The sequence below is a fragment of the Neomonachus schauinslandi genome, chromosome 5 (genome assembly GCF_002201575.2).
Source record: "Neomonachus schauinslandi chromosome 5, ASM220157v2, whole genome shotgun sequence".
NCBI classification, from domain to species: domain Eukaryota; kingdom Metazoa; phylum Chordata; class Mammalia; order Carnivora; family Phocidae; genus Neomonachus; species Neomonachus schauinslandi.
Genome location: NC_058407.1, coordinates 132,595,285 through 132,608,954, shown reverse-complemented (window position 1 = coordinate 132,608,954; position 13,670 = coordinate 132,595,285). Strand labels below are relative to the sequence as shown.

The window sequence follows — 13,670 nt, the reverse complement described above, 5'->3', positions numbered from 1 at the left end:
CGGAGAGAGTCTGGCATGCACTGGGAGCCGCCAGAAATCGGCCTGCTCTCCGGCCACTGAGTGACAGCCTCACCGTGGGCACAGCTGGGACCACATGGCGGAGAAACGGGAGAGCGGGAGCCAGGGAGACTGGTGTCCCCAGGGGGCTTAGCGAAGCCATTCTGAAGGCAGTTTCCTGGGCCCCCCACACTTGCTTGTGACCCGGGAGGCACCGGGTGCAGGGAGGTGAGGAGGAGGAGGACAGCTCAGGGGTAGCTGGGTCAGCCAAAGGAAGGGGGGACAGCAGAGTAGGGGGACTCCTGGGGGCAGGGGAGGGGAGAGGGTGTGCAGAATGATGACTCCACTTTCCAGGCTGGAAAATCTCACACAGGGACGCTAAGTAATTGCCCTCACGGATGACTTAAGCTGCCTAATTAAGTGGCATCTTTGTAAGCGGCTCCATGAGGAGCGAGCCTGCTGCCAGGGGTCTGAGACACTGTGGCGCAGAGTTTAGGGGTAAATTGCCCCATCTCACTACCCTCTTTCTGTGCAGATGACTGCGCCGGGCTACTGCCATCTGGACTGCAGAGGCCACGGAGAAAAGGAGGAAACCCTTGGGGACGGAAGAAGAAAGCCTTCTCTCTCAAGCAGTGGCCCGCCCAGCCCCCAGCATCCACCCTCCCTTGACCCCTCCTATTCCTTGCTGCACCCCCTGCATGAAAGGGGTCTGCTCGCTCTCCGATGCAGCCAACGCCAGGCCTGTTTGCGAAGAGTCTCGAATTTTACTTCAGGTCTGATGTGACACCGCGGCCTCCATTGGCTCTCACTTCCTCTGATGTCACACATTCTTCTCCTGACCTGGTGGCCCAGCCCCCGGCCTAACCGCCTCCCTCCTCCACAGTTTGTCCCCAAACTCCCACCTCACTGCGGTTCTGTCTGTTCTCATGCTCACTGCCCACCCCCACCACCCAAGATAGGGGAGGAAAGCCACGGGGTGACAAAGAGGGGAAGGCCCGGGGCGGGAGAGCAGAGGAAGCTGGGAGGGAGGGAGGGAGGGAGGGAGACTCCTGCCCCAGGCCTCAGGCCTCACCGCACCCCTCCTGAGGGCTGCCCAGCCTCACCTCACCGGTGTCCCCTGCTGGGCCGGCTTTCTCCTCCTGCCGGGGTTGGCAAGCTTCACTCCGGAGGCCCTGAAGAGCTCACCCCACAGTTTCTGAGAATCTCGGGAGGATGCTAGCGTGTGGCTCAAACACATGGCCTTCTGCGTTTGTTTCTCAATGCTTTACAGAGATACGTGAAGTACCCATCTAAGCCATTAGACATAACTTAAGAGGACGATGACCCAGTTACCACCCTCCAGTGGCCTGCCTGAAGTCTGGGGAGGCGAGCTGCCACACGGGGTGGCCGGCGGGGGTGGGCCGCTGGGCCTGGAATGTGCTCTCTGACCCCCAGGCATCGGGGCCCCCGGCCGAGCTCCCCAGGGGCCAGCGGCACGGGTGGCGGCGTGTCCCCGGAGAGGCCCCAAGGCGCAGACACGGGGAACTTTCAAGGGCTGGGTCTGGACCGAGGCCTTTCCGGGTCACAGTGGCTGGGAGAGCGGGCCTCCCGGCGGGAAACGCACTAAGCTGGAGGTCTGCGCGGCCGGCGGCCGGGGGAGGGGGTGGCAGGCATAGCTAAAGGCTTCCTGGGAACAATGAGCCGGCTGCTTTCACCTGCTGTCCTCTGGCCAGACAGCTGTGGGACAGGAACGAGCCGCGAGCTGGGCCAGGGGCGAGCTGGCCCAGGGGTGGAGGGGAGGCTGGCTCCAGCCCGTGTGGCCTGCATCGCAGGCAAACCCTCTGGAATGTGGCTGAGACTCGGGCTGGAGCCTTTGCGGCAGGACTCACAGCCGCTAAACGCCTGTCTCGGGCCTAGTTCCTGCTGGTTCTACCGCCCATTCTCTTGGTTATGTAAGTGGAGTTCTAGGGGCCGAGGTCTGTTCCGGGAGCCCCCCCAGGCCACGCGGGCAACAACTGCTCATCAGCCCCCCAGCAGGCAAAGGCAAACAGGTGACCTGTGACAAACGAGGCTTCGAGGCTTCGTGGCCTTCCCTGCGTATCTCGCCGGCTCCCCGAGTCACGCCCCTGAGGCTCAGAGCTCTTCCTCTTTGTATAGTTGCCCAACTGCATCGGGACGTCTTCAAGTCCTTGTCTGATAGAGTCTCAGAACTCAGGGAAGATGCTATCAGGGCTACTCCAAAGTGATTGCAGTTTGCGTTTATTTCTTGATGCTTCATATATAGGAAGCACCAAGCTAGGCCACTAGAAATAAGTGCTAAAATGGTAACCACCCAGACGTGATTAGCCTGGCTCCTGGGTGAGGATGACACACAAATTCGAGAAGCGTTCCATATTTTTGGATGTGCTAACTAATCTTAATCATTTTGTAATATATACATATATTTTGCTATGTATATATATATATAAATCTCTACTTTGTACACCTTAAATGTATACAGTATTATATGACAATTATACAATTGGGGGGGACGAGAGAAAGAGAAAACTCAAGAGGAACGGGACAGAATCGCCCCTTTCCAGGGGCTTGCTGGAGGATTTGGAGAGGCGAGCTGATGAGCGGAGCTGACCTCAGGCAGGCTCCCGCAGGGAGCCCACAGACCCGCAGGAGCGGGGATTCACCCAGGCCTGGGCTCAGGGCCGCTGATATCAAAGCCCAAAGCCAAGAGGTAGGAATCTGGCTTTGGAAAGAGGAATGTGAATTGCCCAAATGCCCACAGGAGGAAGAATGGGCACAGTTCTCTTTTGTGTGTGTGTGTGTGTGTGGTCTTATTACTTTTTATTTTTATTATTATTTTTTAATTTTTTTCTATTAACATATAATGTATTATTTGTTTCAGGGGTACAGGTCTGTGATTCATCAGTCTTACACAATTCACAGCACTCACCATAGCACATACCCTCCTCAATGTCCATCACACAGCCACCCCATCCTTCCCACGCCCCACCATTCCAGCAACCCTCAGTCTGTTTCCTGAGATTAAGAGTCTCTTATGGTTTGTCTCCCTCTCTGGTTTCATCTTGTTTCATTTTTCCCTCCCTCCCCCTATGATCCTCTGTCTTGTTTCACAAATTCCTCATATCAGTGAGATCATATGATACTTGTCTTTCCCTGATTGACTTATTTTGCTTAGCATAATACCCTCTAATTCCATCCCCGTCATTGCAAATGGCAAGATTTCAATTTTTGATGGCTGCATAATATTCCATTGTGTGTGTGTGTGTGTGTGTGTGTGTGTGTGTGTGTGTGTGTGTATCACATCTTCTTTATCCATTCATCTGTTGATGGACATCTTGGCTCTTTCCACAGTTTGGCTATTGTGGACATTGCTGTTATAAACATTGGGGTGCACATACCCCTTCGGATCCCTACATTTGTATCTTTGGGGTAAATACCCAGTAGTGCAATTGCTGGGTCATGGGGTAGCTCTATTTTCAATTTTTTGAGGAACCTCCATACTGTTTTCCAGAGTGGCTGCACCAGCTTGCATTCCCACCAACAGTGTAGGAGGGTTCCCCTTTCTCCGCATCCCTGCCAACATCTCTCATTTCCTGACTTGTTAATTTTAGCCATTCTGACTAGTGTGAGGTGGTATCTCATTGAGGTTTTGATTTGGATTTCTCTGATGCCGAACGATGTTGAGCACTTTTTCGTGTGTCTGTTGGCCATTTGGATGTCTTCTTTGCAGAAATGTCTGTTCATGTCTTCTGCCCATTTCCTGATTGGATCATTTGTTCTTTGGGTGTTGAGTTTGATAAGTTCTTTATAGATTTTGGCTACTAGCCCTTTATCTGATATGACATTTGCAAATATCTTCTCCCATTCTGTCGGTTGTCTTTTGGTTTTGTTGACTGTTTCTTTTGCTGTGCAAAAGCTCTGTATCTTGATGAAGTCCCAATAGTTCATTTTTGCCCTTGCTTCCCTTGCCTTTGGCGATGTTTCTAGGAAGAAGTTGCTGCGGCTGAGGTCGAAGAGGTTGCTGCCTGTGTTCCCCTCTAGGATTTTGATGGATTCCTGTCTGACATTTAGGTCTTTCATCCCTTTTGAGTCTATTTTTGTGTGTGGTGTAAGGAAATGGTCCAGCTTCGTTCTTCTGCATGTGGCTATAGAATGGGTTCTAACCCTGGGGGCGATAGGAAGCCCATCTCCAGAAACTACCCACCCCCCGGCTCTGCCATTCCTAAAGTACCCATTAAATGGGATTAAGATCTTTTTCTCATTCCTGAAATAATTCGTCCATATCTACAGTTGAAAATTTAGAAACTACAAATGAGCAAGCAGAAGAAAATGCACATCATATGTATTGTCACCCACGGCAACACGTTGTCCTTCCAGTCTTTTTTCTCTGCGAGAGCATGGTCTTGCTAAATTGCCATTTATGAAGTAGAGCAGTGATTTAGGGTGCACTCATCTTAGACTGTGCTCTTGTTGCATGTGCTAGAAGGCGGCTCAGTGACGGTGATGACCCCTTTTGTGCACAGGAGGCCTGGGAAGAGCCACTCTTTGGGAGGGATGACGGTCACTTGTCACGCCATCCCTTGGATTTACCATCAACCAGGGTGTCTTTGCACAAAGTAAAGGCAAGTCCCCCCACCCCCCACTTCCCCTCCCCCACCCCGTCACTGCCCGTTCCCACCCATCTTCCCTTGGCTCTCCCAGCTGCGTGCGTGTGACACCACGTGGAAAGGGAGGCATATTTAGAATACTCCTAGTCACCTCCCTGCCTCTCATCTAACCTATCCGGTTCAACAGTAGTGAACCCAGAGGGGCAGGAGGACATAGGAAAATAGCCGTGTGTACCCAGATGTGGCCCCTGACCTCCAGAAAACGCCCGTCGTGGGGGAGGCGGCACACAGATGAAACACAGCCATGCAGCGTGTGATGGAGTGTGCTCATGGCCTTGCATAACGCAAGCCCAAGAGGGATTGAGAAATACTCCGGTCCTGGTGGCCCCAGCCACTTTTATGCCACAGATGAGAAGCCCGGTTCCAGAAATGGACTTATCCAAAGGCCTCCTGCAAAGCCCCAAGATGTTTGTTTCTGAGCCTTGTATAACTTCTTAGCAGTTTTTGTGCCTCTGGTTTGAGACCAGACGTATCAGACACATTCTTAGTGAGTTCATGGTAAATCACAGTTACTCACAGCATCTTCCTCCAAAAGGCAAAATCGCCCGGAGCAAGTTAGAGGAGGCGGGACCTTCTCCTACCCCAAAGGGTTAAGTGGGGGCCAGTGATGTAAGCGCCGATCCCACCAGCTTTGGACAGGAAAAGAACTCTGGGGCTGTTTTTCTTCTCTGAAAGCCAATCCCAGTGGAGTCGCTGGGGTTTTTAAAACCAAATGTCTTTACGGCTTGAAATGAATAACCATGACCTCAGCCATCACACACGCAGCTCCCACTGCTGTACATTTAGCATTGCCTGGCTCCAGGCGTCCTGCAAATAACCCACGTCTGGGGGGCACATGTGGGGAGGACGGGCAGCCGTCAGGAACGGTTTTAGTGGGAAGGCCTGAGACTCCAGCCCCGTGAACGTTACAGTCATCTGGGAGCGATTTCCCACACCCAGTAAAGCCAGACGCTGGATCCGCCTGCGCTCTTGCAGACTGTCAAGAGGGACTCACTTTTATTGCTTCGATGCAGGTCTCTGAACCACATCAATTACAAACCCTTTGTGTTACCTGTGGGGGGTGTGAGATGAAATGATGACAGTCTCATTGTGGTGGGACAGTCCCCAGATTGTATGGAGATGGGGTCCCGCATTCACTGAAAACGGAGGAAGGAGAAATCTGGATTCTAGGCTCCGCAGACAAACCACCCCCTCCCCCAGGGCACAAACGGCTAAGCTCCACGGGCAGCTCCCCGCATCAGGAGCTGTGGGCTGTGTTCACTCGTAACTTTGCGGTGATGGGCTTGGAGACCTACGTCCTGAACCTAATGCAGAGAGGCACGGAAGCAACATACTGCTGTTTATGGTTATTATTCTTCACGGCGTATGAAGAGTGTCGTTGTATTAACCAGCCTCACGGAGACCATAAAACACCCAGTGGACCCACCAGAGAGCTTCTCCCATGAATTTGCTCCGTGACCTTGGGCACGTCCCAGACATTGAATCTCAGTTTCCTCTGTTGCTGGATTAAGGGTGTAGAAGATCTGAATGTCCCTCCATCTCTAACTCTCTAGGACTCTGAGCACCTTTATGAGATGTGGGAAATAAAATGATTAGCCAATAAAGTCACCCGTGATTTGAGAAATTTCTTCGTACCATACGTAGGAGTGAGCAGGGTGGGCTGTGCACTACCCAGAGCATTTTAGACAGAAAGGCCTAGGCTTTCCAGAGTCCACACGGACGGCTGTAAATGCACTAACCAGCATCTGGGCACAGGATGGAATTTGGATTCTAAACCACAGATTCCTCTAAAGGAAGGCCTCTAACGAGCTGCTTTATGATGCAGCAGGGGCTCCAGCCTTCGCAGTAACCCCCCAGGACAGGAGCCAAGGTTGTGTGGTGGAAAAGTACATGGAGCAGAATAGCCTTTCTGCAGCCTCACAGTATGGGCCTGACTCGGGGCGGGAGTGGGGGGTCCTGACACCCCCCACCCCCACCCCCAGGAGGCTCATCGGCCATGACAGTCCCATCAAATCCCAGAAAAAAAGGAAGTTTGCAACCAGGAGCTTGCAAACTGTCTACTCTCCCACTCTCTTTTGTTTTCTGCGAGTGACTGATGGATACCCTACGAGGAAGGTCAGTCTGATAAGTCATTTCCTCCTCTGGAGGCACTAGACTCACCTCTGATTCACCTCGCCCAAGTCTGCTCAGAACCAGACGGTGCGTGCTTTTCCTGAGCTGTGATCTCGCGTGCTTCTTGACTGGGGCCCCACAGGTCCTGTTGCGCGCGCAGGAAGCCCGGGGCTGGGGGCTCAGTCCCCATCCCATTTCTCTGCTCATACCTGGAGGCGGAGGTGGTGCCTGGAACGGATCCCACTCATCTCCGGTTTCCGCTCCGAGGGACAGGAGGATAGGCTGCCCCCTGTACAGGAGCGTGGCGTCCAGCCCACCGGGTGTACGGGACCATTCGGGACCAGACCCCGCCGCCTGGCATTCCAAGGGAGTTCAGCAGCAGCTCTCCCCAGGCTTTCCACTCACCCAGCCATGAACATCACACCCTGAGAAAAATGCAAAGGGCATTTTCCTCTTAAAAAAGGTCTTACCTGTCCACCAAACACATTTCTTGCAGACTTACTTCCAAGGCCTGGTGGAGGGGATCGCAAATGACAGCCTAGAACAAAGAAAGAAGACTGCCCATAGTGTGCTTTTTTTCTCTCCTGTGTGGCTGTGGACACGCATGTCACACACACACACACACACACACACACACACACACCTCGTAGTGACCACGCCTTAGCAGTCCCGTCAGGACAAACAGCCGCAATGAGGAACAGAATGAGTCTCGGTGAAGACAGAAGCACATCGGGAACTCCAGTTCTGCTAGGAGACCAGGTGGCAACTCCACCCGCATCCCATAGAGGACGCTGTCCATATGCACAGAGACCAACTGCGCTGCCCATTAGCACCTGTCATTCCACGAATCCTTACTGACGGTCTGCAAAATGGACCTGCCGTGGTCTGCCTGCCCACAGTATGGCCTGAACTGGCCCGAGGCTCCCATCAGGCTGTCAGGGGGTGCTTTCCAGGATGCGCTGAGCTCACAGCGAATGCCCCTGAAAAGTCCTGGCAGGTGGTTGCCTGGAGGACTGAGATGCAGGAGAGGAATGGGGGGCGGGGGTGGGGTGGGGTGGAGGGTCTCTGCAGATTTGCCCGTCTCTGAAGGGGCCTCAGCAGGGCTGTGCTGGGGGACCCAGGGACAGCACAGAAACTTCCAAAGCCCCTGCTGAATCTCACATTTCATGATAATGACCCCCAACCACCTGGGCACCGAGGAGCAGCCTAGGAGCAGACATCTCTGTAAGTAAAAATGTGGCATGATCCAAGAGAAAAGAGTGGCTAAGGAGGAAAGGGGGCCTGGGGCCACTTCTCAGCCTTCCGCTTTGCTTCGAGAGACCACTGAGGCAGCTAGCGAAGAGGGAACCCTGTGTCACCGTCACGGGACCCACGTGCACATGTGAACTCTGGAGGGTTTCCCTTCCTGAATTTTCCCCTTTCCCTATTCAAACTTTGTGCCTTAGTATCCCTGAGCAAAAATAGCAAGACTATTAATAGTTACATATGTGTATCAAATCAAGTCGTTGTACACTTCAGACTTACACAATGTTACATGTCAATTATATCCCAATAAAGCTGGAAAAAATTTCAAAGAATATTAATAGCAACATTTATTGGGTACTTCGTGGGTGCCAGGCACATTTATTATTAACTTATTTAATCCCAAGGGAGAGGCCCAAGGCATGGGGGAAATCAGAAATAGCCTGCACATTGTTCTGGCTTTTGTTGGGAGAATTGGAGAACGTCTGGAAAAACGTGCAGGGAGGATTTCCCCTTGACAAAAGACTGATCTGGCCTGTAAGGAAGGAAGCAACGGGGAGAGAGTAGGAATGAGGGAGAGGATCCATGGTTTCTAGGGCAGGAGGAGACGGGGGAATCTGCGCCCACTTTCCTGGCTCTTCTGAGGGGGAGAGGAAAATGGCAGCAGGCAAGACTCCCTCCACCTCAAGCCTGACAGGGAAGCACTGGGCTGAAATGGCCACTGGACTGGATGGTGAGTGTCTCAACTGCTCCTACAGAGACTGGGCATCAAGGGCTATAGCACTGCCCCCCAAGGCTTTTGCACTAAACAAGACCCCAAGAATACGCCACAATCTTTGGATGGGCAAAGCCCAGGAAGGGTTGAGGTTAAGTTTCCCAGCAGCCTGGCAGAAGGTGGGAATAAAATCGGATAATACATTGTTAAGAAAAATAAAGTTGGTTCTGTTTCTTTAGTGACTGTTTGGACTGAGATCACATATGATGCATTTGTCTTTAAATTCCCAGCTTAACACCTGCTAGTTCACTGAATATTCTTTGAATGACTGAATGAGCCACAGTAAAACAGAGTGTTATAGATGAGGCAAATACAGATACGGTATAGATTGCTGGTTCTCAAAGTGTGGTACAGGGACCCCTGTGGGTGTCCAAGACATTTTCATAATAATCCAAAGACATGAAGTTGTTCTTTTCGATCTCATTCTCTCACAGCAGGGTTTTCCAGAGGCAGCGTGACAGGTGATGTCGCAACCGATCGAATGTAGAAGCAGATACAATAATCCCACTGTTCTCTTAAGCCACACATTAAAACCTTTTGCAAAATGTAGAATAATGCCACTCTTTTTGCTAAATTCTTTTGTTTTGGAAAACATAGCTATTAGTCATAAAATATTTTATGTTAACCTGCAATGGCTTTGTTTAAAATGTATTTTTAAGTAATGAATACGTCATATTTTTAAAACTTCTCAGCTGTCATTTTTAACAGGGGATAGATATATCAATAGACATGACACATGTAAACAAGCTCTTAGGGATCCTCAATAATTTTTGAGAGTGCATGGGGTCCGAAGAACAAATTGTTTGGGAACTGCTGTGACAAAGAGCAGGAGGAGGCAGAGGGTGGAAGAGAAAAGAGGGCAGATTTGCAACTGTCTGTTTGACCTTGAACAAGACATTCAGCCTCTCCAGGCTCATCTACAAAATGAAGATACTGGACTAATGGACTCCAAGGTTCCATCCTTAACAATCTCTAATATCACAGGCAGAGGTAGAGATGGAAGCTCCATAAATTCAAAAAGGCCCTCTCTGAAATTCTGGCTCCCTTGAGTGCACCATGCAAATGCCACAGGATGGGTTTTCTGGCTAAAAATAATTGCCCTAAGACCTGGGGGTCAGAGGGTTCCTCCCGGAGCCAGGAGGGGACGATGATGTCAGTGCCCGGGACCCATCAGCATTCCTGGCGGCTCAGGTCTGTGGATGACTGTTCAGGAATCCACCTTCCTTTTGTTCCTCCAGAAACATCACCTCTAATCTCTGCCGGAGCCCAGAGCGCGGGTGCATGTATGTGTGTGTGTGTATGTCCGTACTCCATGAAAGGTTCGAGGTAATCCGATTTAGGCTCTGACATCCTTCCAGGAAAGCCCCAGAGGAGAAACAAAGCTCAGGCAGCCCCCTCCCCTCCCTGCCCCAGGTTGTGGCCTCAGCAGGCAAAAATGCTGCCGAGAGGTGGATCATGGTTCCTAGCAGGGTTGGCATCCCTCCCTACCCACACCCCACCCCAGCCAGTGCTGGAGCTGTGGGGCTATTGGAAACCTGCTCTGAAACACTGTTATAAATACCCAATAATAAATAAACATGAGTTATTTCTGAAATGTACCCAGGAATAGCCAACTACCCAAATAGCCAAGGTTGTTCTTCAGATCCTGGGAAAAACAGAAATGTGGGTATGGTTTATTTTTCCATTGCTCAGAGCAGAATCGTTGGTCACATAAGCCTAATTTTAGTTTTTCTCTTTCCATTTTTGAAAAGTCTTATCATCTTGTAGCCTAAGGAAAGAGGGAAGGTGGGGGGTGGAGGGACACTGAGAGTTCAGGGAACATGGAAGGAGTGGGGAGGAACCTGTTCTTCCTCTCCAGCAATTGTGACAGCATGCAGAAAAACAACCTGGGCTAGGCTTTCCTAGCCCCTTGGCATTGGTAGACCCAAATGATAAATACCCAAGGTGGTGTGTGAGCCACAGAGGAATGCTATGAACTCCCAAATCTCAAAAGAACCAGAAAAAATAAAGAGAGAGAGAGAAAGCTGGAAAGAAAGGACCCACTAAAGTCTGGAGAGACTTGAGGCACCATGAAAGGAGTTTGGGGAGAGCAAGGGGTCTGGCGTTAAGACCCTTCTCACAAGAGCCCTGGGGCCACTGGAAATGGTTCTCTTTGCTGCACGTGCTGTCTGGGCAAGATGAAGCCCACAAATATTGTTCTCATGCCCCTGTTTTCTCCCCCCATAAGAAGCAGGCTGTGTCAGCGCTGCACTCCTTCTCTCCCTTGGCTGGGAGACTCAGTAATTCAGCTCGTTCACGTGTAATTGCTGGGCTACCAGGCTGCGTATGTGTGGGGTGAGCGAGCTGGTATGGGCAAAGCTCCCCATGCTCTTCAGAAAGTCTAGCAGAACAGAACCCTGCCCCATGCAGCTGAAGCTCCTCCTGGGCCAGGTCCTCGGCTGCCAGGAAGAGGACCCCAGAGTCCTCGCCCCAGCCAGACCTTGCACCCCCCCACCCAGGAAGTTGGGCCTGGGATCCTCAGAACTGTCCTGGGACCATCTGAAACCCTCCTCTTCTCCTAATCTGCACTCGCTCCAGACCCCATTCATCTTCGCCCAGCATGGAACACCTGGGCATGTCTCCCTAACTTCAGCTGGACAGCTAGCACTCTGTGGATTTGACCTTTGCTTTGGCTTCCTGGTCTCCGTTTTCCCCAAAGGATCTCACTGGGCTTGATCTTCACTTCTCTGCACTCAGCCAATTCAAACTTAAGCAAACAAGCTCCCAAACCAGCCCTTGCCCCTGAAAGAAAGGGGTTCATACATCAGTACTCTACTCCTCCTATACTATTACTACCTTATCCACAGGTCAGACATCTCGGGGTTGACACATGAGGTGCTCGTAGGACGTCCATTCCCCCTCCGGGTGCTCCTAGCACTGGAACTAAGACATAAAGTCTTCAAGCATTCCGAAAGAGAGAAAACACTCTGTGTCTTGCTGAGCACCCTTCTGCAGAGCAGCTGTCATGAACGACTCAATCCTGAATGGCCGCTAACCTGGAAGGCCCCGGCAACAGCGTCATCCCCATTCCCACAAGCTTGGAATGCGGGGATCTGGCAGGCTAACATTTGCAATAGATTATAATGATGATGAGTTTGAATTCCCAAAAAACACTGAAGCTTGGTGGAAAAGACAGAGGCCAAACCCTCGACTCTGATCCGGCCTTGAGCAAATCTCTGCTTGTGTCCTGATTCTTTGATGGGCCAAAGCTACACGAATGGCCCCTGCTAACATTAACTAAACATGGAGACAGTTTGGCTTGAAGGGTATCCTACTCCCATCTCGTTCTTCTTAGACCGAGGAGACGCATTTGTTAAGTACTGCATGCTTGTGTCCCCCCCCCCCCCCACCCAGAATACATATGTTGAAACCCTGGCCCCGATGTAAGGGTATTGGAAGGTGAGGCCTCTGGGAGGTGATAGTAGCAGGTAAGGTCATGAGGATGAAGCCTCACAAATGGGATGAGTGCCCTTCTGAGCATCACGAGAGAGCTGGCTTCCTCTCTCTGCTCTCAGCCGTGAGAAGGTGGCAGCCTACGGCTCAGAGGAGGCCTCCCCCCGCCCCCCATGCCAGCACTCTGATCCAGGACTTCAGCGCCCCCCAAACTGGGAGAGATACAGGTCTGTTGTTAGTAAGTCTACGGTATTCTGTTAGAGCAGCCCAAAAGGACGGAGACACACATGTGCAAAAACGTCTGAGAGGTTTTGGTACAGTCTGTGGTTAATGAGCAAAATTAAACCAACAGGCCAAAATGAGTATCCAAGCCATGATGTTTGTTTATGAGCCCTTCAGCACCATATTCCAGCCAGCCCAGTCCCCCAGCGATCCACACAGAGAAGCTGAGTGTGTGTTACGTGCGCCTTCTCCTGGTTTTCAGCTCAAGTGAGTCTGATGTAGAAGAGACATCCTACCACTTGTTAACATGGCTTCTGCTGGTCAATTTAAAAACATTACCTACACATTATACCTACAGTTTCTGTGCTAGGCGTTATATGGTAGCTATTTGAGGGGAGTGAAAAAGAACAATGTTAATACAGATATAACTTCAGGATATAGGACCTTAGAGGGAGACATTTTGAAAGAGGGCTTACACACTGACATTTGAAAACCCTTCCTGTGATGACATGCGGTGATTTTCTCCCTTTATTGGGTTTTATTTTGCACAGAGCACTTTTTGAGGACCCAAACTTGCTCAAGAATTCTGTTTATATTGTTGATACCTAGAATTCAAAAGCAAAGGCACCAGTGAACGGAAGGGGGGAAATGCCCCTGTGGTTGCCCCCTGGCCGTCCCCCCCAGAGGCCCATGACTTCCTCATACTTGTCACAGCCCACATGAGTTCTCATCTTCTGCCCAAACACATGCCTCCCTGAGCCCCCAGATTCTGAAAATGGTGGCAACTCCCATGCATTTCCCCAAGTACCCCCCAGGAATCATGGTAGACTCCTCCTGTTCCCTTGTCCTTGGTTGATTTTAGCCCTCAATTTATTCCAGATACAAATCCAATTAGGGCTTGAGGGAGGACTCTACTCACTGAGGGCCCCAGATGCACTGAGATTCCTCCATATTATGGTGCTGACATCTCAGTCAAGACTTGGAGGTTCATCTTGGCCAAGGGTTGGGGAGTTGAGCACTAACAATTAAGTGCTTTGTGTGGAGGTAACACATTGTGATGGTTAGTTGTATGTGCAAACTTGGCCGTGCCATTGTGCCCAGATATTTGGTCAAACGTTCTTCTAGATGCTTCCACAAGGGTGTTTTTGGATGAGATCAACATTCAAATCAATGGACCTTGTGGAAAGCAGAATGCCATTCCTAATGTGGATGGACCTCATTCAATC

General features: G+C 51.0%; 1 pseudogene; it reads left to right on the top strand.

Annotated features, from left to right (window-relative positions):
* Positions 1–2,278: 2,278 nt before the first annotated feature.
* On the top strand, positions 2,279–2,375 carry LOC123324989 (annotated as a pseudogene).
* Positions 2,376–13,670: the final 11,295 nt, after the last annotated feature.